The following is a 10,348-nucleotide window of genomic DNA, read 5'->3' as shown; positions in this document are numbered from 1 at the left end:
AAGAGTCTGGTTCTGAGTTTGCTACGGGGTTCTAGGAGATGGCAAGGCCCCCCCGAAATGCTTAATGGAAGGTTTTTCTCCCTGATAGTTCCTGTGTTCACTTGGCCCCTCAGAGAGAGATTCTGAATTCTGTATTCAGCATCTCAGGGAAGAGAGGCTCCTCAGAAAACAGAGAGGGCCTGAGCTTCAAGAGCCCACGCCCTGAGACGATGGGACATAGAAAGAACACAGGGAATTTTCACATACAAGGGTTCCTTGCTCGAGAGGGAAGAAGAGGAAGGAAGCAAAAGTTTTGATGTCCCTAAGAAAGAGGGGACTCCAGGAGCCCAGAGATATTTGGGAGGCCCTGAGTGTGGAGGCAAGGGGTTAAGGGAAGAAGCCAGACCCATAAGGGTAGAGCCAGATCCAGGTGGCTGATTATGATACCACAGAGCTCCCCTGGCCCTGAAAGGTGCGACAGGCAGGAGAGTGGCTGACATGTGCCCAAGAGCAGTGCCATCGAGGGACAGAGTGAGGAGAACCCTCTCCATCAACATCCAGTCCCATGTGGCCCAGGCAGGGCAGGGTGGTGAGCAGAGAAAGCCTGGGTACCAGAGGGCTTTGCAGTCAGAAATGTGAATAGTTCCATGGTTGCCAAGAGTCACAAAGCGGGAAGAGGCCTCTTCTCACACCTGGGCACCTGCCAAAGCCCATGGTGAGTTAAGCCTGCCCCCAGACAAAGGCAGATGAGGAGAAACTTCGGATTGTGATAAAATCCCCATCACGGACAGGTCTCTGTCTTGGGAAGGAACAAGTGACCACCAGCCCAGTAACCTCAGCTGGCCTCTGGCAACTGGATGGCCGGTGGGGAGGCCCTCCTGGAGGCCAGTTCTCTGCCTACATCCCAAACCATTGAGCAGGCCTCGTGGGTCAGGTGCAGGTTCCCTGTCCTGTGGTGGGAGGATGGAGTCCAGACCAAACCTTGCTGTGAGTTCCTTACCTAACTCCCCACCTGTTTTACAAATATGAACCACAATCCCAGCCTTGAAGGAAATAAGTCTCCCAAAAACATCCCTCAGACAAGTCCTTGGGCAAGATGGCAGGACCGCCCTGCACTGTGGCCTTGCAAAGTCTCCCAGCCTTTGGTGTATATAGGATAACTTAAGATAAGGTGGAGGCTGGGAGACACTTTCCCAGAGGACAGTTGAATCCTAAGGCCAGAATTTCCCACCTGTGTGTGAGCACACTGCCTGGTGCATGGCACATACATAGTAGGTACAAAATGATGGAATGGAGACATCCTCAGGACCTTGAAGAAAGCTAGGCAGAAGGAGCAATCCAGGCAGGAGAGGCATGAGAGAGCCTGTCCTACCATGGAAGCCCCTCATTCCTCTCCCATGACTTTAACAGGTGCATCTCATTTTACAGTCTTGCAGGCACAGGCAACTATTATCCCATTAGATTCTTACAATCACATTGAGTGGCACCAGATGAGGGGGTGCAATTACCTGCCTTTGCCCAGGCAGGGTTGCCCACACCATTTCTGGTGCTGGAAGTCAGTGCGCTGGCTCCAAAGACCACCATCCTTCTCCCTCCACCCCAGATGGCCTCTCCTTGCCCACACCTCCATCCCAAGCCTCTTAGCTCAGCTGGGGAGCAAACAGCTGAAAACACCTCTCCCCAAGGGGCGTCTGGCTGGTTAGGTCAGTTAAGCATCCGACTTTGATTTTGGCTCAGGTCATGATCGCATGGTTGGTGAGACTGAGTGCCATGCCGTGGGGCTCTGGGCTGACAGTGGAGCCTGCTTGAGATTCTCTCTCTCTCCCGCTTTCTCTGCCTCTTCCGAGTGCGCTCTCTCTCTCTCTCTCTCTGTCTCAAAATAAATAAATAAACTTAAAAAAAAAAACCTACCTCGCTCATTCACCTGCTCTGGTGGACTAAAGTCTTCCCCAGTAGCATCACTCCTGAAGATCTTTTTTAAGAAAATAAGTTTCCTTATTTTATTCCTCAAATAAAAGTTTACCTGACACATAAGACAGATGACAAGAGAGGTGCTCTGATTAGAATGAGGCTGGAGGCTAAAGTTCTGGCCCTCTAGTTCTACCTTCTAACAGCAGGCACCTCTAAGGAAACTCTGCTCCGTGGAGTTAAGGCACTGAGTTACCCAGGAGGGAGGCCCCAGTGCATGAGCCATCAAAAAACAAGGAGCAGAAAAAAAACAAACAAACAAAACCAAAAAACAAAAACCAAGGAGCAGAGCGCTAAGAGAACTGAACACAGGATGGATGGGTTTTGACAGCTAGGATAGTAACCGAAAGAATGGGGGAGGGGCATCAAGCTGGCTGAAGTGGTTGAGCTTGCTTCTCCGCTGCTCCCCTCTAGATCTCCGGGTTGTGAGTTCGAGCTCCATGTTGGGTGTAGAGATTACTTAACAAAATGAATGCAAGGAAATTCATCAGAAGAAATAAAGGGGCCCAGAAGGAAGGACACAAAAGGCTCTCACACTTCCCCACCTGCAAAGAGGCAGCACTATCCCCCAGGTGAGGGCTCTGCCTGCTCCACACATAATCCAACACCCAGTCCAGTCCTGTTGTCCTACTTTGTAAATCACTCTCAAATCCACCTGCAATACCACACTGGATAAGGCATCCACCATCTCTCACCTGGATAATTCCAACTGCCTTCCCCTTGTTCTCTCTGCTTCCACTCTGTGCCTCCAGGCTAGACCCCACGTAGAAGCCAGAAGAGACTTCAGAAGATAACCCGAATCATGTCACTCCCTGGTTAAAACCCTCTAACAGCCTCCCATCCATCGTCTTCACCACAGCCCCCAGCCTCTGCCTCCGGTGGTCTCCAGTTGTCTTCCCACCGCCCCCACCCCTCCCTAGTCAGTCACACTGGCCTTGACTTGCTCCCCACCAGATTGCTCCCTACCACAGGCTTGCGCAAGCCATTCTCTCTCCATCTTCACCCCACCCTGCATGGGATAGTTTCTTCTCATCCTTTAGATCAACTTAGAAATCATCTCATCTGAGAGGCCCTCCACCACTCCCATCTCAAACCTTCATATCTTTCAAAACACTTAACACAACTTGTCATTATTTTATTGAATGGTCTGTTTGCTTGTTCTGTGTCTGTCTCTCCGACTACAAATTATGAGAGAGAGACCATGGCTTGTTGATGCATTCCTGAGCTTGGTACACAGTAGGTGCTTAACAAATATTTGAGGAATACATGGAAGGATGGATGGATGGATGGATGGATGGATGGATGGAAGGAAGGGAGGAAGGAAGGAATGAAGGAAAGAAAGGAGGGAGGGAGGGAGGGAAGGAAGGAGGAGAGAGGAGGGAAGGAAAGGAAGGAAAGGAGGGAGGGAGGGAGGGAGGGAGGGAGGGAGGGAGGGAGGGAGGGAAGGAAGGAGGAGAGAGGAGAGAAGGAAAGGAAGGATGTGTGGTAGATGAATGAACCCATTAGTACTAACCCAGACCCTGCTCACATCTGAGGACACACCACCGCTGGAAACCAGACAGAAGGTAGGGCCAAGGACTTCAGATTTCCATTTGCATAAAGACATATTCCATGGAGAAATAATCCTTATATGTTAGAGCAGAGCTCTTCTAGGTGATGCCTTAAGCAAACAAAACCTAGTTTGAGATGGTAGATGGAGTCAAACTGCTCTTCATTCTAGTGTACATTTATAATTCAGATATTTCACTAAATGACACTCACCGTCCCCCCACAAGAAACCCAAATGTTTGAGTTTGGCAAGAGCAAGCCAGATCTCTCATGGATCAGGAAGCTTGAAAATATTCATATTCTTTGAAATGCATATGATAAATTCCCACTTCTGGAGATTTTCTAAAGAAATCCTCAGAGATTCAGAGAAAGATTTAAGGGCAAGACTTGTTGCCACAGCATTGGTTTTGTGATGAAATTTTGGGAACAGGCTACATGTCCAACAATAGATGATTTATTTTTTATGATGAATTCTTAGTAAGAAATATTGCATAGCCATTAAAAGTCACACTTTTATTTTTTTTATGTTTATTTATTTTTTAGAGAGATTGAGACCATGACTGGGGGAGGTGCAGAGAGAGAGGGAGACAGAGGATCCAGAGAAGGCTCTGTGTTGACAACAGAGAGCCCAATGTGGGGCTCGAACTCACAAACCGTGAGATCATGACCTGAGCTGAAGTTGGATGCCAGAAGGCCCTAAAGTCATGCTTTTAAAGAGCATCTGGTGTCAAAAGAATATGCTCACAAGAACATTTAGATCCCAGATGTGAATATATATAAAGTAATTCAAAATGTTTGTTGTGATTTTCAGATGGCTTGAGTTGGTAGGATTGCAAATGATTTTCATTTTCTTCTTAATATCTTTTCCAAACGTTTTATGATGAACATGGTTGACTTTTATCATTAGGGGAAAAAATGTTCACATTCATTCAATAAATAGGGTATCAAGCATCTACTCTGCCATGTGAGCAAAACAAAGCAAGAATGGTTTATGCCTCATGACACTTGTGAGAGAGATGACATTCAACAATTCAGCCAACAAAGAGACACATAACTGCAAATTCCAGTTATGGCTAAGAGGAAACCTACAGGGGGGTACTAGGAGAGAGCATAATGCCGGGGCAGTCTGATTTCAATGAGGTGTCAGGGAAGGCTTCTTGGAGAAGATATATGAGCTGAGACCTGCAGGATGAGTAAGTTAAGCAAAATGTGGAGGAAAGGGATCTAGGCCATGGGACCAGGTGCAAAGGTCCTGAGATGGGAACAAGCTAGGTACACCCAAGAAACTGAAAGAAAGCCAGTGTAGCTAAAGGGATTAGCAAGAAGTGTTAGAGAGGCAGACAGGAGTCAAACCAGACAGAGGCGGACAGGAGCCAAACCAGGGCCAAAAATAAAGGTGTTACAGTGTGCAACAGTGAATTATTGATGAGTATTAAGCAAGAGAGCTATGTGATCTGAATTACGTCACATATTTTTAAGAAAAAAAGAGACTGAACCAGAGCTTCAAAGCTACAGATCCATAGAGCCTCGGGAGGAAATCCAGCGACTGTTTTAGCAGGAGAAGTCAGAGGATTCATCCTGAGCCCATCCAAATTGACCACCTGAGGGAACCCATATCTGCCCAACGCCAGTCTGAAAAGGAGTAGAGATAGGAGAAAGGAGGGCTGAAGACGGAAGGAACTCTGGCCTCATGTATGGCTGTCACTTTAAACACTCAGAGCCACTTTCTAATCTGATTCCTATAACCATTACATAACCGAAGGCAAGGACATGTAAGCCTATTTGACAAACAGAGAAACTGAGAAGTTGGCCCATTCATTTGTTCATTCATTAATTTGTCCAACATTTACTACCCACTGAGTGGAGACAAAAATGTACAAGGTAAGTAAGACATGCCCCAGCCCTCAAGAATCTCATGGGCTAAGGGAACAAGAAGATAAATGACATGTCCTAAGTCAAGGCTTTGGCTTCAGGCACATCCTGGGCTTGAATCCCAACCTGTCACTTCTGTGGAAAAGTCACTTAACTTCTGAGCCACAGTTTCTGCATCTCTAAATGGAGACATGGGTGATGGTGGTGATGCTGCTGTTGATGATGGCGGTAACAGGTCGTCGTAAGGGCAGAAAGTATTTTCTGAGTGCGCACGAGTTAGGGGTTTGGTGGTTGTGGTCACAGCCTATGACTCAAGGTTCAGTGTCATTTCCATGACATGACCCTTCTCTCTTTCTCAGGCCAACCTAATGCCCCCCAGTGTAAAACCCAAGCTGGCTGAATCCATGGGCAAATGTCACCATAGTGACACCTGCAGCTATATGTGGAGTCAAATTATTGCACTTCCAGAATAGGATGCCTACTAGCAGCAATGTATAGCCAGTGATGGCAAAGTCGTGACAGGTGCTCAGAGGGAGAGCAGCAAAGACAAGGTGCCTGTCAGCTACTTGCCCCCCTGGGGATAGTGAAAACCTCCTCTCGGCATAGATACACTCAACTCTGGCCTACAAAGTGGAGACCACAGGCCTGACACTGGACAGTGCCACCTGTGGAGCAACTGGGTAAAACAAAGAACAGAGTCGACACACAGACATTAGCAAACGTGTCCTGGAGGTAAATACTTCGTCTTTTGAAACCTCTTATGCATTTGTGACAAGGTATATTCACAAATACAGTTGCAGTAGAATGTATCAAGAAAACTCTATCCTTCTACCAAAAAATGAAAACTCAGAGTAACATTAAAACATCTCTATATCTGCCCTTATTTTGGTAAAAGCACTATAAAGGATCCTTTTTTTTTTTTTGTAAAGAAACAATAAAAAAATACATATTTTCTTATTGCAAACAAGGTATGAATAGTTGCCAAAATCTAGGGGAAATCTAGGGAAATTATATAAAACCTGAGAGAGAGGTGGGTGAAAAAAACTGAAAATGGCCGATGCAACAGTAAAAAAGTCATGATGATGGTGATGATAGTAAATTATGGAATACTCACATATGCTAAATTTGATGCTAATCTTGTAACATATTTCATCTCGCTTAACCCTCATGACAATCCTATATAGGTATAATACTATCCCTACTTTATGGATGAGGAAACTAAGACACAGAAAAGTTGGATAATGCCCAAGACCAAACACCAGTAGGTAGATGAACCAAGACTCACACCCAAAGCCTGTACACAAAAACCTTGTCGCCTCCTAAAACAATGATTCTTTGCCTTTGATAACTCACAAAGCCCACTGAAAATCTCATAAGAGACATGTATCCTAAGAAATGAAAACTGACCCAAATTTTACAAGCAATTTAAGAGTATGCAGGGATACAAGTTCCCTGCAGGAGGTCCCTGTGAATTCCTGTTATTGACCAAGATCTGAGATTGATTATACCACAGGAGGAAACTGAGGCAAGACCACTGAGTTCCAGGGATCAGAAAAATATAGACAAGCATATAAATGTGTGCACAGGTGTGTGTATATCACTAAAGAAACACCTGTGAAAGGTCAAAATCCTGATACCCGTCAGCAGGACATGCGCAGCTCAGCCACATCTATGGAGACATCCTCACACAGAGGCCATTAAGAATTAGTACCTGCCTTATCATCTGCAATTGTGATCTCAGCCAAGCCTTGGCCAGCCTTGAAAGGGTCCTCTCTTTCAAGAGTCAGCAGGTCAAATCACTTAGGGCTTGGGAACAAGCAGGCCATTTGCCCAGTGTGATAAGCCACCGTGAGTGAAAGAGCTTCCCATAGATTGTGGATTAGCAGAATCCAATGACTGCCCCACCTCCCAAGGTTGAAGGAGAGAAAGACAAAGAATGGGGAGGCCCCAAGGGCCATCAGGGGCTGCATCCGGGATGTGCCCTTTCCCAACCCGTGGAGTTGGAGTCATTCATTGGGTCCAGAGAACCACTGGAGGAAGTAAAATCAAGGGCCACATCCACCAACCGATGTCACAATTTTTGCCTAAAAGATGACTCCATTTCCCTCAGATGCCCAAGAAAAATAAGACCCAAGGCAGCTGGGTTTTGTCTTCTACTTATCATATATAAAACTCTATGTTCTGCCTTTTGAGAAAAGGTCAACTGTCATTTGTTCTTTGCACCTGACATTTCAGCAAAGCCCCAAATGGAACATTTGGCAAATGAAACTATAGCTGAGATTCACAGTATGGGAACTCCCATGGGGTTGAAGAGGGCCCTACAGCAAACATGCTGAGCTTGCTTCAGGGCAGGGATCCGGAATAATTCTGGACTAAGCTTCGGGTAGAGAGAGGTAGGAGATGATTTTGACTAACCAACCCCTTAGTCAAAATTATCTCCCTCTCCCATACTCTTGCACTGTAAAGCTGTAGTAACACCACAGGCTGATCATATAGGATGTACAAAATCACAAAATTTCAAGTGGTAGGAACCTAACAGATGACTAGGCTTTCTCTGAAATAGAGGCCAGAGGCCCAGAGAACAGTCTCTAAAGTTTTAGGAGCCATTAAATGAGATGACAGATGAGAAAGAGCCTAGAATTCTTGAATACAAATGAGCACCACTATTCAAGTTTCATTCCAAGTGCGATTAGGGAAAGGAAAGGGGACTGAGCAAATTTTATAACTCCCATGCCTAAAATCCCCCAGACATGCCTTCATGCTCTTACCCACTGCAGACACTGTGTATATTCCAACCTTCCTACTTCCATCACTTCTCCCTGAAATCTTTGCAAGTTTGGATGCTTCTAACTGCACACATTTCATATAAAATGTCACTTGACCAGAAGTCTGTCCGTAAACACCCTTTCCGGAGGGATCCCATCCCCTCTCCCTCAGATCCCCACCCTAGCACTGGTCAATGCTGAGTGCCAACCATGGCCAGGGCATGGCACTGGCACCATAAAGGACTCTCACTGGGTTGGCACCTGCCAGCCTTAAACACCCCTCTACTCTTGCCATTCACCCAGTACCCACCTGACTCAAAGATAACAGGCTTGTGAAGGTTTAAAATAAGGAAGGGACAGATACTTGGCCTGGCTGCATCTCCAAAAAAGTTCCAAGCACCTTGAACATCTCTCAGAAAGACGCTGACAAATGTCACAACCATTAGCAGGTGTTGATCTTGGAAGTCAGCCTATATCATGCCACCCTTATCAGCACACTTGGATCACGTCCCTGCATGTCTGACAACTTCTGCGAGAGACACTGGTCTATAAAATGAGATGTAGCTTTCCTCTGACAGTTCACAAGCAAGAGCAAGAGGGGAGGCAGCTTCCAAAAACGTTCTCCCATCAACATCGACCCATCAGTGTTGGACAAGGTAAGAACTTGCTACATCAAAATTCATGAAAGAGGGGTGCCTGGGTGGCTCAGTTGGTTACGTGTCCAACTCTTGATTTCAGCTCAGGTCATGATCTCACGGTTCGTGGGATGAAGCCCCACGTCCAGCTCTGCATTGACAGTGAGGAACCTGCTTAGAATTTTCTCTCTCTCTCTCTCTCTCTCTCTCTCTGTCCTTCCTGCTCTCACTCTCTCTCTCAAAATAAATAAACAGTTTTAAAACTTCATGAAAGAGAAATTCAAAACTCTGAGGCAGAAACAAGCATAGGACAGTTTAAGAAAGGAGAACTACTTAGGGTTTTGCATTTAGAATCTCTTTAGCAATGTCCCTCCCTACTGAAATGCACAGCACTGTACCTAGAGTGGTAGGCGTTAACAATTTCCTGGTATGTAACTTCTTTTAAAAATGGGGATCTCTTGGGGTACCTGGCTGGCTCAGTTCTTGGAGTTGTGAGTTTAAGTCCCACATTGGGTATAGAGATTACTTAAAAATAAAATCTTTTTTAAAAAATGGAGGATCTTAAATGTCCATCAACAGATGAATGGATAAAGATGACATGCATGTATGTATGTGTATGTGTGTGTGCACACACACACACATACACATACACACACACACACACACATACACATACATACATACATACATACATACATACATACATACATACATACACATAATGGAGTATTACTCAGCAATCAAAAAGAATGAAATCTTGCCATTTCCAAGTATGTGGATGGAACTAGAGGGTATTGTGCTAAGCAAAATTAGTCAGTCAGAGAAAGACAAATATCATAGGAGTTCACTCATATGAGGACTTTAAGATACAAAACAGATGAACAGAAGGGAAGGGAAGCAAAAATAATATAAAAACAGGGAGGGGGACAAACCAGAAGAGACTCATAAATATGGAGAACAAACAGGGTTACTGGAGGGGTTGTGGGAGGGGGGATGGGCTAAATGGGTAAGGGGCATTAAGGAATCTACTCCTGAAATCATTGCTTCATGATATGCTAACTTGGATATAAATTTAAAAATTAATTAATTAATTTTTTTAAATGGGGGATCTTTCCTGAGATTTTTTAATGATTCCATTCAAGACAACATCTAATAATGCTGCCACAAATTCAGTCACGGGCAGAGAATTTTATTATTTTTTCCCTCACAGAACACTTAAAGTCACCTTTACACTAAATTCCAATTTCTCACAGGTAAGGGTAAAATGAGAAAAGTAATGAAAATGTGATGAGTTTTCTCCTAAAGTCTAACTTGTCCCATATGAAAGATGTCACTGGCTTCCCATTATGTCTTTCCCAACATTTCATCAATAGCAGTTCTTCTCAGTTATTTTTTTTTCTTTTTTTAAGTTTATTTCTTTATTTTGAGAGAGGAGGGGAGAGAGTGCAAGCAGGGGAGGGGCAGAGAAAAGAGGGAGAGAGAGAATCCCAAGTAGGTAGGCTCCATGCTGTCAGCACAGACCCCAATACAGGGCTCAATCTCACAAACTGTGAGATCATGACCTGAGACAAAATCAAGAGT

The 10,348-nt window shown here is 45.0% G+C and overlaps 1 protein-coding gene across 4 annotated transcripts in view; it reads right to left on the bottom strand.

Annotated features, from left to right (window-relative positions):
* Window positions 1-10,348, bottom strand: part of CDK5RAP1 (CDK5 regulatory subunit associated protein 1) — an 85,184-nt gene that overhangs the window by 7,815 nt on the left and 67,021 nt on the right. The window lies entirely within an intron of this gene.

This window comes from Panthera leo, chromosome A3 (assembly GCF_018350215.1).
Source record: "Panthera leo isolate Ple1 chromosome A3, P.leo_Ple1_pat1.1, whole genome shotgun sequence".
NCBI lineage: Eukaryota > Metazoa > Chordata > Mammalia > Carnivora > Felidae > Panthera > Panthera leo.
Note: the sequence above shows the minus strand (reverse complement) of the source record. Positions and strands in the feature narration are given on the sequence as shown.